Source organism: Aotus nancymaae, unplaced genomic scaffold, assembly GCF_030222135.1.
Source record: "Aotus nancymaae isolate 86718 unplaced genomic scaffold, 86718_ANA_hifiasm-v0.15.2.pri h1tg000014l, whole genome shotgun sequence".
NCBI lineage: Eukaryota > Metazoa > Chordata > Mammalia > Primates > Aotidae > Aotus > Aotus nancymaae.
This window is the reverse complement of record NW_026988425.1, coordinates 62,299,985-62,321,066: the sequence shown is the minus strand read 5'-3', so window position 1 is coordinate 62,321,066 and position 21,082 is coordinate 62,299,985. Positions and strand designations below refer to the sequence as shown.

Below are 21,082 nucleotides of genomic sequence, written 5' to 3'. Positions count from 1 at the left end.
TCTTCAAAAGGCAGTAGGGGAGAGAGAGAGAGAGAGAGAGAGCACGGACACAAATGAAGGGGAAGTGCCACACTTTTAAACCATCAGATTTAGTGAGAACTCTTTCACTATCATGAGAACAGCATGGGGGAAAATGGCTCCATGAACCAATCCCCTCCCACCAGGTCCCTCCCTCAACATTCGGGGATTACAATTTGAGATGAGATTTGGGTAGGCGATACAGAGCCAAACCACATTAGGGACATTAATTTGTATTCTCTACCACCCAATAAATACTTGTCGAATTAAAAAAGAAAGCGCAATGAGACATGACCACCACATACCCATTAGAATGGCTAAAATTATAAAGGTTGATAATACCAAGTGTTGACAAGGATATGGAACAAGTGCAACTTTATAACTCTGGTGATGGCAATGTAAAATAATATAATGAAGAAAACAGTTTGGCCATTTATTTAAAAGTTAAACATACATCCACTGTAAGATCCAGTGATTCTTATTCTGTGTATTTGCCCAAGAAAAATAAAAACATGTGTCCATACAAAATTTTGTGGATGAATATTCATGGGAGTTTTATTTTTAGTAGCCCCAAGCTGTAAATAACCTAAATGTCTATTATCAGGTGAAATAATAAATAAATTATGGTATTCTCATACAATGGAATACTACTTGGCAAGAAAAAACCCAAACTATTTTTTTTTTTTGCAGAGCTAGCAGAGGTTTTATTTTGGACCAAAAAAAAAAAAAAAAAAGCACTTGAATTATTTTGTGGCTGGAGGCATGGGCAAGAGAGGCGTTCCAGGCAGTAAACTCTCCCCCTCCCCTCACCCCCCGGCTGGACTGAGGGCTAAGGCTGAGCCTCAGGTGTGTCTCCTGTTCCCTATGCTCCTTACACAGTGGCCTTTCTCATAGGCTCTGGGGCAGCTGCAGGAGGGGTAGGCTGGGAGGGGCTGCCGTGGCTGCACTTGAGCAGGACATCGGAGGACTCAGCACCAGCTTCCCATCACGGATCTCTATCTTCTTCACAACCATGGCCCTGAAAACCCCAAACTATTGATACACACAACATGGATGAATATTAAAATTATGATGTTAATACAAAGAAGCAAGACAAGGTAAACAGTATACATACAGCTTGGTTTTATTTTTATAAAATTCTAGAAAATCCAAACTAATCTGTAACAGAAAGCAGTCCAGTGGGTTTCTGCCACCTTGCTGGGATGAGGCAGGAGTGGAGAGATGGTTGAATTATAAAGGGCACGCAGAGGCTTTTGGAGGTGAAGGCTATAGTTTCCTGATTATTGGCATATGTAAAAACTCATTAAATTGTACACTTTAAATATGTGTAGTTTATTATATATCAATTATATCTCAATAAAATCATATGAAAAATAGAAAAGTATAAGGATCTTCTTCATGGTGTTCTAATTTCATCATGTCAGAAAATTATTAGAAAATACTGATTTTGTTAAATACAATGAGAATTTTCTAGTATCTGCCAGAGTGTTGTAATAAGAAATATTCAAATCTACAAAGTTTGTCTTGTGACTGATGCTGCCTTTCATATGACGCTCTTGTCCAGTGCACAGCCTGTACCTCCATGCATAGCAGCCTGCAATCATGTTCACAGAACCCCCTTCCCAATACTAGGAAAACCTGGAGGCAGAACTTATTCATTGAGAAGTGTTTTTAATTAGCATAGATTCAGAATAAATGGTGGTGGAGAGTCTTGAGGGATATTTCATCCTGGCTTTGGAAAACCTTATGGAATTGTCTCAGTCACCCAATGGAGTCCATCTTCCTAGTGAGCAGAATGTTTCATCCCCATCCCAGAAACCTTCTCCCCTGGACTGCCTAATAAACATGAACTCACTCTTCCTTTCTGGCTTCCTTTTGTGTAGGTTCTACATAGCCACTCCATTTGATTAAAACTGTATTACAATGCTTACAGTACACTTAGCATTCAGCTTCTTCAGTTAACATCATATTCCAGTCCCACCTTTTAGAGACTAAAAGTTAATCACTGTGTTCAGATTTAGGAGATACCAGATTTTCTCCACCATTTAAAGATTATGTCAGACTGATTCATCATGTGTTCATTGTTGTATTAATTTCTTTCTCAGAAGGTTACTTTTTCCAAAGTTTTGGAGCCACCTTTCTCCAACAAAAGCAACTCCCTTAGATCCATAAAGAATGCATTAGTTGAACTAAAGATGCAATTCTGAAACATTGTACTATGCATATCTGAAAATGAGGTTGCATTTGAAAAGTGACAAGGAACATAAACATGATGAAGAGCAAGCTAATAAATTATATTTCTTGGAGATTCGACTAATAGGAAATTTAGCCCATGGTTGATTATATTCCACACCCAAGCCTTGAGCACTGGCTTAAATTATCAGGATGCTGTTACAGCTGCCTGGGTGAAAGGATTTGCCTGAGTATGTTCATGTTGGCACTGCCAGCATAAAAATTACGGGCAAAGTCATACTGATAGATAATGAGCCCTTTATCAAGGAAACTGTGTTGGACAATCTCACTGCTCAGAAATAATTTTTCAAAAGAAACCCCAGCCTTTGTTGCCTCCACTGAAGGGGACCCAGAGCTGTCAGTGCTCCAACAGAACCTGGCCCCTAGCATTCAGACAAGCTCAGAATAAAGGAGACACATTTCCATCAGCCTCCCCAGTCTAGCTCCTGTCATATAGACTTTTCTCTGAATCCTGCTGAGCTGTGTGCAAAGAAAACACTTTAGATCAGGCAAGGCTGTATTCTGACAATACTGATTTTTTAAAAAAAGGGTTAGAATTTTTCACTGAAACACTTAAACTCATTGCTGGTAGATGCATCACAGCATTAACAAGGATTTCCTTTCTGTTGTTATAAACAGAAAGGAACAACTTTGTATTTGGAAGAATGACTTTAGAAGGAATGACTACAGATAATTTAGGATGTTTTATAAGTTATTAGATTCTTTAACCACTAATGTATTTGAAAAAGGTTGTTTATGTTTTCTGTTTTAAGAAGGGAACCACACTTACAATGATTTTTGTATTAAATTTTAATGTTTAAAGAGGGCTTTTATGGGTTGGGTGTGGTGGCTCCTGCCTGTAATCCCAGCACTTTGGGAGGCCGAGGTGGGCGGATTGCTTGAACTCAGGAGTTTGATACCAGCCTGGGCAACACGGTGAAACCCCATCTCTACCAAAACTACAAAAAATTAGCTGGGCATGCTGGGATGTGCCTATGGTTCCAGCTACTTGGGAGGCTGAGGTGGGAGGATCGCTTGAGCCTAGGAGGCGGAGGTTGCATTAAGCCAAGATGGCATCTCTGCACTCCAGCCTGAATAACAGGGTGAAACTCCATATCAAAAAAAAAAAAAAAAAAAAAAATAGCTTTTACATGAATTGTTTCATTTGTCGCACCAGCCCTGGGTTGTAAGCAGAGCATGTATCATGATTTTCATTCTGTAGATGAAGAAATAGACTTGGGAAAACTCCGTGATTTGGCCTAGGTCCCACAGGTGGTAAGGAACAGAACAAAATCTCCCCTTGGGTCTTCTGACTCTTGGAGAGCAGCACGTGCTACCTCACTCACTGATGATTCTTCCATTTGGGTTAATGTGCTACTTATTCTATATCCGTGCTATGTCACTTCTAGGCAGGTTTCAGTCTAACTTCTGTAATTATTCACTGATCTATCATTACCACAAACTGAGGAGAAATTTTGAAAGAGAAAGGCTTTGGGATCATTAGCACAGAGTTTCAGACCTCTGGGATCACCTAATCTCTACTTGAGGAATATTGAACTATAGAATTGGCAAGTGCTGCATACATCTAGTTTAACTCTGTTTTTCAGATGAGAAAGCCAAGACCCGGCCGGGCGCGGTGGCTCAAGCCTGTAATCCCAGCACTTTGGGAGGCCAAGGTGGGTGGATCACGAGGTCAAGAGATCGAGACCATCCTGGTCAACATGGTGAAACCTTGTCTCTACTTAAAAATACAAAAAATTAGCTGGGCATGGTGGCGCATGCCTGTAATCCCAGCTACTCAGGAGGCTGAGGCAGGAGAGTTGCCTGAACCCAGGAGGCGGAGGTTGCGGTGAGCCGAGATCGCGCCATTGCACTCCAGCCTGGGTAACAAGAGCGAAACTCCGTCTCAAAAAAAAAAAAAAAAGAAAAGAAAAGAAAGAAAGCCAAGACCCAGGGAAGCTTGATAATTATCTCTATGACACAAAGTTAGTTAATGCTTCAACTCACACAGCTGGTGACAAAACCATGATAAGACCCTAAGTCTAAAGCCAGGTCCATGGTATACCCCGTAGTCCCAGCTACTTGGGAGGCAGGAGGATGGCTTGAGGCAATAAGTTCAAGGCTGCAGTGAGGTATGAGCGTACCATTGTACTCCAGCCTAACAGAGTGAGACCCTGTCTCTGAAAAAAAATATAGTAATATAAAAGATAAATCCAGGCCTCATTTTTCTAGCCCATGGCCTCATTGTTATCCTTCCAGTTTAGCTAATGCTGGGGCAATACTTGCCAAATACAACAGGCACCACTGACTTATTGAAGAAAAGATTTATGACTTGTATACACGATTACAGGACTGTCCACAATGCCCTTGTAAAAGATTAATAATCTTGTGCAAAATTTGGGCACTGCGCCACGTGAAAAACAGGAGGAACCAGGCAGGTTGATGATGCAATTGAAGGCAAAACTCACTTAAACCTGAAATGCTATAAAATACTCTACCACATAATTTTACCACACAACTGTGGCAGAGGAATCAGTAATTACTGCTCTTTTTTCAGTAACTGAATTTGGAGGGAAAAGAGAATATACATCTGTTCCGAAGCCCTTTACCTGTCAGGGAATGTTTGCACACACCCTCATTTCCACCACCATTACCACCTCCATTCTCCAATCCATATTGGGTCCTGTTAAAATGATGTCTTAATATTTCCCTAATTCCCTTGCCAATTTCTGTGTAATACTACAAACCTAGTATTACTATATAATAACCAAAACTGGCCAGGTGCAGTGGCTCATGCCTATAATCCTAGCACTTTGGGAGGCTGAGGTGGGTGGATCACCTGAGGTCAGGAGTTTGAGACCAGCCTAGCCAACATGGCAAAACCTTGTCTCTACTAAAAATACAAAAATTAGCTGGGCATGGTGGCAGCTGCCTTTAATCCCAGCTACTCAGGAGACTGAGGCAGGAGACTGAGGCAGGAGAATTGCTTGAACTTGGGGGTCGGAGGTTGCAGTGAGCCAAGATCACGCCACTTCACTCCAGCCTGGGAGAAAGAGTGAAACTCCATCTCAAAAAATAATAAATAAATAAATATCCCAAACCTAGTATTCTCCCTAACAAACATGAGGCTCGGTACTTCAGCAGAGGTGACTTTGCCAAGTTTTTCTTTTTCATGCTTTCTTACTTCTTGGCTTATCAACAAGTTACGTTGCAGAAGGCTGCAAAATCATTCGGCATTAGAGTCAAAGTAATACCATGCAAGTGGCCACTAGAGTCAATAGTTGGAGACCGGCCACTTTTATGTGGTTTTGCTCTGGTATAAAGGTTTGACAATATCTACGATCACAGGTAGAAAGTTCATGAATAGAGGAGTGCTTTATACATAGTAATTCATTTAGTCCCCACAAACAACCTATAAGGTAGATGCTTCACAGATAAGAAAATTGTGGCACAAAGATATTAGTAAGCAGGTAGAACTGAGCTTGGAACTCAAGCAACTTGGCTGTAGACAGCATCCTCTAAACCTGGGGTCGGTAAAGTACACCCTGTAGGCCAACTCTGGCCCACCACCTTTCATAAACAACTTTTGAAGTTGTCTGTGGCTGCTTTCCTGCTACCATAGCAGAACTGAGTAGTTGCAACAAAAACCGTATGACCCACAAAGCCTAAAATATTCACTATCTGGTTCTTTACAGAAAAAGTCTGCCGGCTTTTGCAGTAAATTATACTGGAGAATAATGGGGACTGTCCTTTTCTCACTTTAAAAAATACAAATGCAGAGCAGGTGTGGTGGCTCATACCTGTAACCCCAGCATGTTGGAAGGCTGAAGTGGGTGGATCACCTGAGCTCAGGAGTTCAAGACCATCCTGGACAATATGGCAAAACCCCATCTCTACTAAAAATACAAAAATTAGCTGGGTGTGGGCTGGGTGTAGTGGCTCACACCTGTAATCCCAGGGCTTTGGGAAGCTGAAGGCAGGTGGATCACAAGGTCAGAAGTTTGCGACCAGCCTGGCCAACATGGTGAAACCCCATCTCTACTAAAAATACAAAAAAAAAAAAAAAAAAAAAAATTAGCTGGATGCGGTAGTGGGTGCCTGTAATCCCAGTTACTCAGGAGGCTGAGGCAAGAGAATTGCTTGAACCCAGGAGGTGGAGGTTGCAGTGAGCTGAGATTGCACCATTGCACTCCAGCCTGGGCAACAGAGTGAGAGCTTGTCTCAAAAAAAAAAAAAAAAAAGTGCATCTGAAAGCTGTTGTTTTATAGACTAACAAGTTAATAACTGGAAGAGAGTTTAGTATCTATCTAATTCTTCCCTATTGGTTTTGAGGATAAGGAAACTGATGCCTGGGAGATTAATACATTTATCTCCCTAAATTACACTGAATGAGAAAAGCAGGCCAGGACTAGAACTCGATTCTCCAACCCACAGATCTGTGGTGTTTCAGTTTCAAGTCTCAATTGGCACCATGGCAGAGATTTGTTGAAAATGAGTTAGAAGTAAAACTGGAAAGAATGATAGGTACCATCCAGCAAATGAAGAATGAAGTTAAAGGTTAAGTACAGAGGGGCCAAAAGGAAGGAAACAGAGTCTGTGCTGATAACTGGGGCACAACAGCTCCCAAGGCAAACTATATCTGCTTCTCAGCTTCATCAAGGGCCAGCTGTGGCAGGGCCACTCAAGCCTACTTGGACTCCTGGTCTCTGACTTCTGTTTACACTCATGTGCTTTGCCTACCGAATACTTAAGAATGGATTATTGTATAAATGTCATTAGCCATATATACGTTCAGTCCTAACTAGATTACGAATTCCTTGAGGGAAAGTCCATAAGTCATGACCACATGGGGTGTAGAGTCTGTCTCTCTTCCCTGCAGAGAAGACTATTCACTGAGAAGTCAGGAAGTGCTGGCCTGATTATTTTCTTCTATTTTTCAATGTCCTTCCATAAGAAGGCTCATAAGAGATCTTTATTTATGATCATTTTCATCACCAGTAATGTGCATAGCCCTCATTTCATCTTAGAGCTTCAAAAGAATATATATTGAGACCAGCATCTTTGTTCCAAAGGAACAAAGTACATATTTTCCCAAATGCAATTGAAATTTCAACTCCTGCTATTTCTTTTAGAGCTTGGGGGAGTCTTAGTGTTAATCAAATGAAAATGAAAAGAACTAGAATTTGTTATATAATTTTCCATCTACAGAAATGCAAATGATATTTAAAATTAGGATAATTTCAGAACTAGTGCATTGCTTTGTTGAAAGAATCAGTTCAAACATAATAGTTCAAATCATAGACAAATGCAAATCTCTTGGCATACATCATTATCAAATATAAAACTTTCAAAATTTTGGAAATTTCAGGTGCCTTCATAACAATTAAAGAAAAACAACCACTAGTTCAGGGAGATGAAATATTTTGCATAATTATCAGCATTTTTAGAATTGTCTTCAGTGAGGTCTTGAGGATCACATATGTTAATTTACTCAGTTGGGGTGTAAGGGCAAACTTGCATGTTTTGCTCAGCCCCTGCTTTTTTGGGGCTTGCAAATCAAGTCCTAAAGGAATCCCCTCAGAATATCATGGGAATATTCATTTTGGCAACAGTTCAGTAGGGTATATGAATCAACGTGTGGTAGTCACAGCTTTTTCCCTAGCTCCTACATCCTGTCACAGTTGATTGATTTGGAGAAGGACAGCTAGTCTGCCTAAGCCAATCAGTTTCTTCCTTAGGATTTTAGATTTTGTACTGAAAGAGTTAAGAGTGTTTCCCTCTAATGTCTGAGCTCTAGGGCTTAAACCTCAAAAGCTGTCACTTGTCATATTTTCATTCATGTTAAGAAGAAAAGTGATGGAAGCTAGTTTCTGAGAACAGAAAAAGAAAAACAAAGCAGATATGCAAGAGAGGAAGAGCTGGGGAGAGGGAACAGTGCAGTCACGAGTTCGTGATTCTAGCTTTTCCTGAACTCTAGCCACAGATTTATTCTTATATTCCATTAGATACCTTTATATTCTTATAATAATGTTCTTTTTGTTTAAGCTAATTGGAGTGCGGTTTCTGTTACTTGGCATTACATGTCTTAAGATATACATAATAGGCTGGGTATAGTGGCTCACGCCTGTAATCCCAGCACTTTGGAAGGCTGAGGCAGGCGGATCACCTGAGGTCAGGCATTCAAGACCAGCCTGGCCAACATGGTGAAACCCTATCTCTACTAAAAAATACAAAAAATTAGCTGGGGGTGGTGGTGGGTGCCTGTAATCGCAGCAACTCAGGAGGTTGAGGCAGGAAAATCGCTTGAACCCAGGAGGTAGAGGTTGCTGTGAGCCAAGATCATGCCACTGCACTCCAGCCTGTGTGACAGAGTAAGACTCTGTCTCCAAAAAGAAAAGAAAAAAGAAAAGAAATACATAATATCAAAAATTTTAAAGAGGTGAAACAGATACAGTATTGCTAAGAAAGTAGTTATACTTCATGGGAAGTTAATTTTCTTATCAATAAGCTTCTTCAAGTTACAGTCGAGGGCTAAGTAGGCCAATGACATGAACTTAACATGTTCAATAGTTCAAGATTGAGTGAGTTCAATCGTGTTGCTATTGTTTGTTTTAATGAATAATACATAGCAAGGACTGGTAAATGAAGTATGGATGACCTACAAAAAAGAGGTAAAGAACATGCATGACAAAATGAAAGCAAATCTTACGTGCCCAAATGAAAACCCATCCTCACTCGAACCATTTCCGGTTCTAGTCCTTGTCCCTGTCTAAGCAAATGGCACAGTTATCCATCTTATTGTGTGAGCAGAACCCTGGTGGTCATTCACTCTCTTTTTTCCCTCTATAGGCTCCATCATTTCATCATTCTGCCAGTCTCAGTGATTTGACCAACTAGAAATCTTGTAAATGTATGTATGTTTTTCATCTCCCTTGATGCTACCCTAATCCACACCTGCACCATTTATCAATAGTAGTCACTGGCCGGACGTAGTAGCTCAAGTCTATAATCCCAGCACTTTGGGAGGTCAAGGTGGGTGGATCATCTGAGGTCAGGTGTTCGAGACCAGCCTGGCCAACATGGTGAAACCCTGTCTCTACTAAAAATATGAAAATTAGCAGCATGGTGGCAGGCGTCTGAAATCCCAGCTACTTGGGAAGCTGAGGCAGGAGAATTGCTTGAACCCAGGAGGTAGAGGATGCAATGAACTGAGATCGCGCCACTGCATTCCAGCCTGGATGACAAGAGCGAAACTCCATTAAAAAAAAAAAAAAGTCACTGAATTGGTCTCCTTTTTGAACTCTCAATCACTAGTATTGCTAACTCCATGGTTCTAGCCAGAGAACGCTTTTTGAAATGTAAATCTGATGATGGTGGTTTCCAACTCCTTCTAAAGATTCACATCATACACATAATATTCAAACATTTTAGTGACTTCTCATTGCTATATGTCAATGATTCTTGTTTTCACAGTAAAATCACCTGGAAGCTTTAAAAAAAACAAAACAAAAAACAACTTATGCCTCGTTCTCACTTCCAGAAATTTAGATTTGATGGTTCTGGAATTGAATCCTTTAACCAGTATTTAAAAATGCTTCCCAGGTGATTCTGACATGTAGCCAAATTGAAAAGAACTGCTCTAGACATACAGGCCAGAATCCTGATCACAGGCCTATACAGTCTTGCTGCTGCTTACTTCTCTTTGCTCCGTCACATATCACACCCCCATCCTCTCTTCTGCAGCCATGCTGGTCTTTCAGTTCCTCAAAATCACACCACACTCGTTTCTGCTGCTGACTGGGCTTCGGCGAGTGTTCTTCCTGTGGAGCACGTCCCTGCTTCTTCCGTTCTCAGCTATGCACCACTTCCTTAGGGAAGCCTTCCTTGACCTCCCTGACTAGGTCAATTCCCGGTCCTGGACTCATCAAACCCTGCACCTTTCCCTTGTGGCATTTGTCACAGTAGAGTTTTATATTTATATGTAACTCTTTGAATAATGTTTGTCTTCCCCACAAGACTATAAACTCCGTGAGGGCAGGGACCATGCTGCCTTTGTTCGCCACTGTTATCTCCTCTCTAATAGTCTACATTGGGAATGGAGGAGACTGTCTCTATGTGTTGAGTGATCAAGTGAGCAGTGGGTGAGGGGGAGGATAGTGATTACTGAGGGTGTTACTGAGGGTAGCCCAGCTGGTTGTGGAATTAAAATTCAGCACCAAGATGTTTATTACAAAACCAACAAAAATGTTAAAGGGAAACCCAAGTCTTGAGTGGAAGGGACAGTACAAAACTCTAAGGGACATGTGGTTGATGGTGTGTTGTACAATTAGGGGCTCTGGAGAGGGGAAGATCTGGAGGAGAGGCCTCTGACCCAACTGGATCTGGTCTTCCATTTATCCCCTGTAGTCTCCTACCTGAGATTCAAGGAGTGTGGCCTGAAAGCAGAAAGGAACCTTTGCCCAGTACTTCCATAGGACTTGGCAGTGCAAGGCAGCACCCCTATGGGATCACTGAGGCAGGCTGTGTGTTTGCTTGGATGACAGAGAGAGGTCTTACCCAACAAAAGGACACCCAGTTTGGTGGTTAGCCTTGGAGCCACACTCCCTACTTTCAAATCAAAGTGATCTTAGGACAAGTTACATATGTTCTCTCTGTTTCTGTTTTCAAATTTTAGCATGGTGATAATAACGTAACTACCTCACTGCATGTCTAAAAATTATAAGATTATATGGAGATAATAGTCTCTTTAGCATAGCAATTAAAACTGTAACGAATTCTATCTAAAACAAGCACAAAGATCCTTCTTCAACCATTGCTTTTATAGTTCTATTTTTATTTTGTTTTGGTTAATCAAATACTGCAGCACAGTTTTAATCAGTATAAAATCAAAAGAACTTTATATCTGTAATAAAAATCCAAATTTAGAGAAGGAAAAACTTTAAAACAGCAGCCAGGTAGAGAAGGTTTGGGGAAAGGAGGGGTGAGTGAATAGGCACATTGGAACTGTGGGGACATGTAATTGACCACTGTCAAACCAGTGTAAGTTTCTTAGTTTCTCATGGAAAACACTTTATACACTTTTTTTTCTTCCTTCCCTTCTTAAGTTCATCAGTGTTTATATACATCTGTTCCATTTTTTGTCTTCTTTTGTTGGGATGTTACAACACAGTATTGCATTTACTCTATGTCAGGTTTAAATGAGAGGCAACAGAGGCCAGTTATTGAAATGAAGAAATTTAACCGGCTCCTGGGCAAGGTTCTGCGGTCCGACAGGAAGGGTTGGAGAAGTCAAGCGGATTCCTCTCAGATGTGGGGTTTTATAGGAAGTGGAGGCGTTTGATTGGTTGTGGGAGAGCAGGATGTGGACATGGCAAGCTGCTATTGGCAGGTAGGCGGGATTTCCGGTGAGCAGGCCACCGAGGGGGAGTGGGACCTGGACGGGGCAAAATGCTATGGGGTAGGTTCTGGCAGGTCTTCTTTTGAATTTTGACGGGGTTCTTCAACGGCTGACTGGGTGCCGAGTGCAGAGCCTAGTGCCGAGTGCAGAAGTGGGTGTGGGATGATGACGTGGTTTCTAGGCGTGGAGGGGGGTGGGCGTGTCTGAGCTCCTGGAGAGGCAACCGGCCTTACACTCTAGTCCCTGCTCCGTGTGGAAAAATAAGATGATTTCAAATACTTTTTTCAGCTCCTCAATGAACTGCCAGTCACTCTTCCGCATTTCATCTCTGAACCAGTCTTTGAGTGCATCAGTGGACTGCCGGCTGATCTTACTGACGAGAATGTCTGTAGCTTCAACGTGTCTTCCAAAGTTTTTGGGCGACTCACCAGGGATAGGTTCTATTTTTACACAGACTTTTTGTCCTTTTTATGCAGCATCCACTTGTTTATAGTTTATATCAATACTTGTTACTATTCTGATGTCAATAAAATTTTTGCTTGGGATGCACATGGGTTGTCCCCTGTTTCACCTGACCTGCTTCCACTGTCACCCCCACCACTATCGGATCTTGAGAATTAAAAATGTACTGAGGGAGGCTTTTCATCTTGCAGGGAAATACTGCTATGTGCTTAAATTCTTCTTGTTTCTGTTTCTTGTAGTCTTGTCTATATTTTGTAAAGGCATCAAATAAATGATAGATAATTTCTGCACTAAAAATTCTAACTCCTAAACGATCAGTAAAAGCTACCTCGTTCAATTCTCACATCAAAGACCAAAATTACTGCATACTGAGGGTCATGTTCCAACATCACGGAAGCCCTCATAACATATTTTTTAATGTGCTGGGTCAATATTAATTTCTGCATAGGACACTGATGTTTTCAGAAATTCAAGTAGAGTTTCCAAAAAACCCAGGGTAGATGACTGGACATAGACTCCTTTTTCTTCTACTTTGATACCATTTAGTGTCTGCTTTAACTCATGGATCAATTCATCTTTAAGAACAAGGATTTCAATTGGGTGCAGTGGCTCATGCCTATAATCCCAGCACTTTGGGAGGCCGAGGCGAGTGCATCACCTGAGGTCAGGTGTTTGAGACCACCTTGACCAACATGGAGAAACCCTGTCTCTACTAAAAATACAAAATTAGGCTGGGTGCGGTGGCTCACACCTGTAATCCCAGCACTTTGGGAGGCCAAGGTGGGCAGATCACAACGTCAGGAGACCGAAACCATCCTGGCCAACATGGTAAAACCCCGTCTCTACTAAAATACAAAAAATTAGTTGGGTGTGGTGGTGCAAGCCTGTAGTCCCAGCTACTCAGGAGGCTGAGGCAGGGGAATCTCCTGAACCCGGGAGGTGGAGATTGCACTTAGCCAAGATCCTGCCACTGCACTCCAATCTGGCGAGAGAGCAAGACTCTGTCTCAAAAAAAAAAAAAAAAAAAAAAAATTAGCTAGGTGTAGTGGCAGGCACTTGTAATCCCAGCTACTCGGGAGGCTGAGGCAGAGAATCGCTTGAACCTAGGAGGTGGAGGTTGCGGTGAGCCGATTTTGCGCCATTGCATGCCAGCCTAGGTAATAAGAGCGAAACTCCGTCTCAAAAAAACAAAACAAAAGAACAGGGATTTCATCTTCTTTATAAGCCATGAAGGGGGATAAACCAGCCAGTGTTTTCTCCAGGTCTTTTCCAAGAATCTTTACCCCTGAACTGCTTTTACTTCTTTATACTGGTTCTTCACTCATAATTCCTTCATAGGAGGAGGTAACAGTAGGCCTTGAATCTGAGTTACAGTGGGCCCTTCTACTCCAGGAACAATGACTGTATCTCCTTCCTTCAAATGCCCATTGATCAAGATGACATCTATAGTGGTGCCCATTCCTGGGAGAGCTTTAACCTCTACCACCTGTGCTCTCAGCTCTTCACAGTGCACAAGTCTCTTGCTCAACATGGTTTGAGTTAACTTGGCAAGAAGGTAGATCAGACTTTCCAAGTCATCACCAGTATTTGCAGACGTAGGTACCAAAGACACAAAAGTGCGGGGATCCTTATTCTCATAAAACAAAACAACATTCAAACCCTGCTGTGCAAATTCTACAATAATAGCCTTTGCTTGCTTCTCAAATTCATCTTTTGTATTTTTTTTTCTGCTTATTTAAAGTAGCAGGCTCATCAGAGTCAGGACTTTTTTCCAATCACATAACATATCAATCTTTTTTTTTTTGAGACGGAGTTTTGCTCTTGTTACCCAGGTTGGAGTGCAATGGCGCGATCTTGGCTCACCGCAACGTCCGCCTCCTGGGTTCAGGCAATTCTCCTGCCTCAGCCTCCTGAGTAGCTGGGATTACAGGCACGCGCCACTATGCCCAGCTAATTTTTGTTGAGTGCAACAATGAAGGAACATTTTTTAGATTTGAGAAGGTTGATAGCCTCAATTGTCTGGGGCTCCAAACCATACATAATATCAACAACTAAAATGGTAATGTCTCAAAGAGAACTTCCTCTATTTCTCAGATTACTGAAAGATTCATGCCTAGGAGTATCAATAATTAGCATTCCTGGAATCCGTACATTCTATCAAAATTTTTAAACATCTTAGTCTATTCATTAATAGCTTCAAAAGGAATATTGGTGGTCTCAATTTGTTGTGTGATACCACCTGCTTCACCATTTTGTACATGAGTGTGATGGAGTTCATCTAGAATTTTTGTCTTCCCTGTATCCACATGCCCAAGTGTGCAGATAATAGGGGCTCTTAGCTTTTCGGTATTTACATTTTAATTATGTTCAAGTCTCCATTTTTCAATCCTTTGTTTTGCTTTGTCATAAGCTCTTTCTTCTTATTTTATTTTATTATATTTTATTTATTTTTGTTTTTTTGAGATGGAGTTTCACTCTTGTTTCCCAGGCTGGTGTACAATGGCATGCTTTCGGCTCACTGCAACCTCTGCCTCATGGGTTCAAGTGATTCTCCTGCCTCAGCCTCCCGAGTAGCTGGGATTACAGGCATGTACCACCATGCCTTGCTAATTTTGTATTTTTAGTAGAGAAAGGGTTCCTCTATGTTAGTCAGGCTGGTCTCGAACTCCTGACCTCAGGTGATCCGCCTGCTTTGACCTCCCAAAGTGCTGGGATTACAGGTATGAGCCACTGTGCCCAGCCAGCCCTTTCTTCCTTAGTCCAATCATTATCAGAGTCATATTCAGAATCTGAGCTCATTTTTTTACTTGGCTTTTCATCTAATGTCTTCCCTGACTCCTTCTCATCTGACACCTTTTCATTTTGCTCCTCACCTTCACTGCCTTCATTTTCTCCCTCTTCTTCTTCTTCTTCTTCACTTTCTTCAACTTCCTCTTCCTCTTCTTCCTCCTCCTCTTCAGGGTTTTCTTTTACTTCTATATAAACTGTGCTTCCTTCTTCTTCTGTCTCCTCATCACTGGCCATAGCTTCCCAATCATCCAATCCAGTATCCTCAGTATTATAGTTCTATTTCTACTCTAAGAACTCTGCCATGCTTTCCACTTTTGCTTCTGTGTCGGTAGAGCTGCCGTTGGAGCCTTGGTAATTGCATGCTGTTAACCTGCACAGCACAGAGCCTCCACTGTGCAAGCCAAACTTGCTGCCATCCATGAGGAAAGGCTACTGGTTTCTGAATAAGACCAAACTAAAGCACATTCATGATTCCTAAATTTTATATAAATCATAATTGTACAGATGATTTGCCTTTGAACTGCAAACACCAAAATGTGATTGATGTCTGAGAATGGTTGTGAAGCTTTGTTGTAACTCCAAGCCCTGTAATACCTCTGATGACAAGTCTGTTAATTCCTGGAGTAAAGATGAAGAGCTCTCACTAGCATTCCTTCCTAGGATGGTCACAGAATCAGTAATGTTACATAGAACATCCTCCTCTGGTTCAATGTTATGAGTGAACATTGTATTCCCATACAGGGATAGGGAGAAGGGAGAAGGGGGCAGGGAGAAGGGGGGCATTCCAATTATTTGCATGCCCTAAAATTAAATGCTATGAGCAAAGAGTGAAACCTAAAGAGAACTGGATACACTACACATATTTAGTAAAACAGGGTTAACCGGAAAATCATTTCTATTACAACCACACAAATTCTCTGACATTTCAGTTTGGCTAGTGCTCAACGGAAAAGGAGTATGATGGTAAATTTTATGTGTTGACTTGACTGGGCCATGGGGTGCCCAGATATTTGGTCAAACATTATTCTGGATGTGTCTATGATGGTGCTTTTGGATAAGATTAACATTCAAATCAGTTGACTCAGTAGACTGGCCTCCCTAATGTGGATGGGCCTTCTCCAGTCAGTTGAAGGCTTGAATACAACAAAAAGGTTGGTGCTACCATGTGTAAGAGGGAATTTCCTTCTGCCTCACTACCTGGAGTTAGACCATAAGATTTCCACCCCCCACTATCTTCAAGCTCTAACAGAAACATTGGCTCTTTCTGGGTCTTCAGCCTGCCAGCATTTAGACTAGAACTTACCCCATCAGCTCTCCTGCTTCTCAGGCTTTGGACTCAGACTGGAAGTACACCATCAGGTCTCCTGGATCTCCAGCTTGCTCACTGCAGCTCTTGTAATGTGCCAGCTTTCATAATCATGTGAGTCAAGTCCTTGAAATAAGTCTCTTGCCCCCACTCAACACACAAATTAGTTCTGTTTCTCTGGAGAACCCTGACTCATACAAGGAGCTTAGAAGGTTTTTCTGCCTTAGTAAATTAGGAGGTCAAATGTTATTGAACTTTTTTTTTTGGTAATGAAGACTCAGAGTATTTAAGACAAATACCAAATATTGTGAACATGAGTCATTCCCCCTATAATGCTGTTGGAAAAAGAAGGGAAATTAACATGTACTGAGTGCTCACTATAAGCCAGTCAGTCATTCACACAAACATCAGTTCAATGAATTGACTTAAAGAAATGTTGACTAACCTAAGAAATTAATTGTATATACTAGTTCTATTATTCACCTTTCTTAATAAATATGAAATTTTCTAAATTGAAAGAGTCTTGAATATGGTCCTAGAACAAGCTAAGGCAAGAGCCTTCTTTTGCTAAGGGAAGCCTTGCAAACTTGAAAGGAGAAGGTGTGATTTCTTTCCTTTTGTTAATCAACTGGGTGATCACTTTAAAAATACTATCCTTGCTGACAAAACTGCATCATTGTGATGCAAAATAGATGACCTGACATTTTGCATTCCTGAACCCAAAGGGCTAGGACCGTGTCTTACATCACAGTATGATGGGTCACCTCCTGGAAATTATTACAGGTTGAGGCAGGCTCAGGGGCATCTCCATTTCCTCACAGGCTTTTTGTAAATCACAGGAAGCCTTCTAGACTCAGCACTGCCCCAGATGTAGAAACTACAAGATCTTGTTGCAAGGCATGAAGAAAGGGTCAGGAAGTTAGTTTTTTTTGACCTATATCTGAGGAAAGCAACTTGGAGTCCCATGGCCTCCTGGTGAGATCTTTCTGGGCCTTTTCTTTATCTGCCTGATGGAATGAATAGAAAGGTCAGGGAGGAAAATAATTCTTGCTGAGATCAACAGGTTGGCAGACCTTACCCTTATGTATAAAAATGATCTAACCCCCACAATGTCCCTGCAATTTCTGATAAAGTCATAACCCCAAATAGTAAGTGAGAAAACAATATTTTGTAATGGGCAAGAAACGATGCCTGGAATTGCTTTTGATAGTAAAAACCACAAATATTTTTGCATCAACATAACACAACTAGAGACCATACCTTTATCACTTGGTTAGTTCACTTAACTTCTCTGGGCTTCAGCTGTAAAACTGGGGTGGGGTGAGGAGGGCTGGGAGGTACAAGGTAAAGGGTGGGACTACAGGATTACTGAGACTCCTTTACTTTGAAAAAAACCAAGTTTTTAAAAATATATTATCTATATATATAGTACCATTATCAGCATGATAAGCCTTCTAACTTATCAAAAGAAAACTTTGGCAGCCACAAAATTCCTCCTTCATGCGGATAGCAGGAGTTCATGGCTTGTCAGCCTTTGGTTCAGTTTAACAAATATTTGGCCTCATTTGCTGTAACACATACCCTGTGCTAGGTTCTGGAAGGACAAAATGAACTCAAAAACTTCTGGAGTCTTTAGCTTAAGAGAATACATGCTGAGTTTTTTGTGAAAAAAACACAAAAGCACATGATGGAAGTTTAAAAATATGTCAGCAAATTATTTGATACTCCTTCCATTTAGCAGGGTCCAATCTTAGTGACTCAACTGGAACCAATTGAATCTTGTAGTGATGCTGTGTGATGTCTGAGGCTGGCTGGAAAAAGCCCTTGTCTGATTCTCTTGGGCCTTTCTGGAGAAAGCCTTCCACCATGTAGGAAGTCTGATTACCCCAAGACAGCCATGCTGGTGTAGGTGCCCTTGTTAGGCTCTGCCAGGCTCACAGCAGACACCTTAACTGGTGGACCTATGACAGAGCTGGGCCTCAACTGCTGGACCTATGACAGTTGATCCTTATGTGACTGGAGCCCCAGTTAACATCTGACTGAAACTGCATGAGAAACTCCAAGCTGCCTGGGCTGAGCACATCCTGAATTCCCAGAAAACCATGAACAAAACAAAATGAGGATTTTAAGCTACTGGTTTGGGGGAGTAATTTATTATGTAGTAGTTATAAGTAGTACAATGTCTTTAGTAATATTCTTTTTTTTTTTTTTTTTTTTTTTGAGACAAGCTTTCATCATGTTGGCCAGGCTGGTCTTGAACTCCTGACCTCAGGTGATCCTCCAGCCTCGGCCTCCCAAAGTGCTGGGATTACAGGTGCAAGCCACCACACCTGGCCAGTAATATTCTTAAGATAAGTCATCCAGACCCTGTGCAGTGGCTCACGCCTAATCCTAGCACTTTGAGAGGCTGAGGAGGGTGGATCACTTGAGGTCAGGAGTTGGAGACCAGCCTGGCCAACACGGTGGAAGCCCATCTCTACTAAAAATACAAAACTTAGCTGGGTGTGGTGGCGGGCATGTGTAATCCCAGTTACTTGGGAGGCTGAGGCAGGAGAATCCTTTAAACCTGGGAGATGGAGGTTGTAGTGAGCTTAGATCATGCCACTGCACTCCAACCTGGGCAACAGAGTGAGACCCTGTCTCAAAAAAAAAAAAGATAAGTCATCTAGAATCAAAGTTACTATAGAAACATTTCTTTAATTATTTTTTTCCAATGGTTATAGTTACAGTCTATGGTCAGGAAGAGAAAGATAACAATAGTGTAATTGACCTAAGACCCTCATAAACAGGATCATGCAACGTTTAAATCGACTTTTTTTTTTTAAGCATAGCCTTGAAAAGTAGCCTAAATTTCTTCAAACTAGAAATATACCCATGGAATATGAGTATTCTGAAAAAACAACATTCAATTTAAGAAAAATAAAGCCAAGATGACCCATTAAATAACAACTACAATTGTCTTATTTCACATTATCAGTGCTTTTCAAGACAACTGAATTTTTTGTTTTTGTTTGAAAAAAGAAAAATTATCCTGAGTCTTTATTTACTCTAACCACAGTGAAACACATTCTGGTCTGGTGATCAGAGGAAAAATACAGAAAGATAAGAATAGACTCTTGCCTCCTACCCCTCCAGCCAGATTGTGTGGCACATGTTCTTCCCATTTTAAATTCATAGATTTTTTCAATACTATAAGAATTCAAGTGCTCTATTCAGTTAAAGGGTGGAGCATGATCCATTTCCCAAGAATGACAGCTTCATGACTCCATGGACAGAGAGCCTGTCTGAAGAGGCAGTCTCCAGTCCCTGCAGAAAATATATTCTAACAGGTGACAATTTAAGGGCCCACCTGGGAGAGTAGCTAAAATTGCCTCTTCATTTTGGTTTCTCTGTTTGTTAAGTTGTAATTACAGCCCTGACCAACCCTAAGAGTCACTGTGATCCCCCTCAGGGCAGAGTTTGCACAAAGTCCCCTCCCATAATACAGGGGGAGCTACTTAGAGGGCAGGGGGCAGGGAGGGGTCCATTCCCCCTGTAGAGCTGGTGGGGGCTGTAGTTGCCCCCTCCCTCTCCCAGCCTCTTGATCTTTGATAAAATGATCTTAAACTACAATAAATAAATAAAAGCCGTCACCGTGTAGGTTGGGGAGGCTGCAAACTGGTTAAGAAAAATCAGTGTGGTAATTAAAAATACCAAATTTGCTTTGCAAATATGATACTTTTCAAAATCAATTACACTTGCTTTGAAAAAAAAGGTTTATCTTTAACATTTGCATTCACCATGGCCACACGTGCTTGTGCTGTGGCTGCCTTTTGCCATCTTGATGGCAATATTCACCTATAAGTAGGGTAAGTGAATGTGCGTCGGTGGGGGTTGTGGGGTGGGCTTAAGCAAATAAACCTAAAACTCACTCAAGGTCCATTTGGGTTTGACACTAACGAGTGGAACAGGTGGGGAGATGCTATTTTCATGACTGCCCTAACTACAGGTGGTATGTAAAGTCTATATGAAATAAGACAAATAGATTAGGCGTGGTGGCTCACGCCTGTAATCCCAGCATTTTGGGAGGCCGAGCGGGGTGGATCACCTAAGGTCAGCAGTTCAAAACCAGCCTGGCCAACATGGTGCAACCTCGTCTCTACTAAAAATACAAAAATCAGCCTGGTGTGGTGGCAGGCACCTGTAATCCCAGCTACTTGCGAGGTTGAGGCAGGAGAATTGCTTGAACTGGGAGGTAGAGGTTGCAGTGAACCAAGATCATGTCACTGTACTCCAGCCTGGGCAACAAGAGTAAAATTTCTGTCTCAAAAATAAAGACAAATTAATGGTTATCTAGATGACAAACTAATTCACAGTTCAGTTCCTTTAAATGGTGAGTCTCTTCTTTTTTGAAATATGCTTAAAATATCACAGTTTGCCATATACCAAACTTTTTAAGGAATATCTCTTGTTACAAAAACAAGGGCAAATCTGTATCCAATAACATTGGTTCCCAAGCCTATGAAGAAAAGACATTTTAAAATACACTTGCCTTTTTTTTTTTAAATTAGTTCAACTGTTAAAATTTTTCCCATTATGTTTCCTTTTCCCCTACGTTTGTAAGGTCTCATTCTTCTCTACTTGGCTCCAAGGCTCCTTCCTCTCTGAGATCTTGGGATAGTCTTTTCTGTGAATCCTGGTCTCTCCTCTGCTGGACTCTCACACTTCATTCACTTCTCCACGTAATTCCAAAGCTGTGCTGAAACCACTTGCTTCTATCCTGTCTTCCCCATTAGACTGTGAACTCCAAGGGACCAAGACCTGTGACTTATCTATTCATCTCTATGTTTCCATGTTCAGCGTCCAGCCCTCTGTGTAAGAGGTACGCAAGCAATGCT

The 21,082-nt window shown here is 41.4% G+C and overlaps 1 pseudogene; it reads right to left on the bottom strand.

Annotated features, from left to right (window-relative positions):
• Positions 1-906: 906 nt before the first annotated feature.
• LOC105723834 (eukaryotic translation initiation factor 5B-like) lies at positions 907-15,163 on the bottom strand (annotated as a pseudogene).
• Between the last annotated feature and the right edge of the window lie 5,919 nt (positions 15,164-21,082).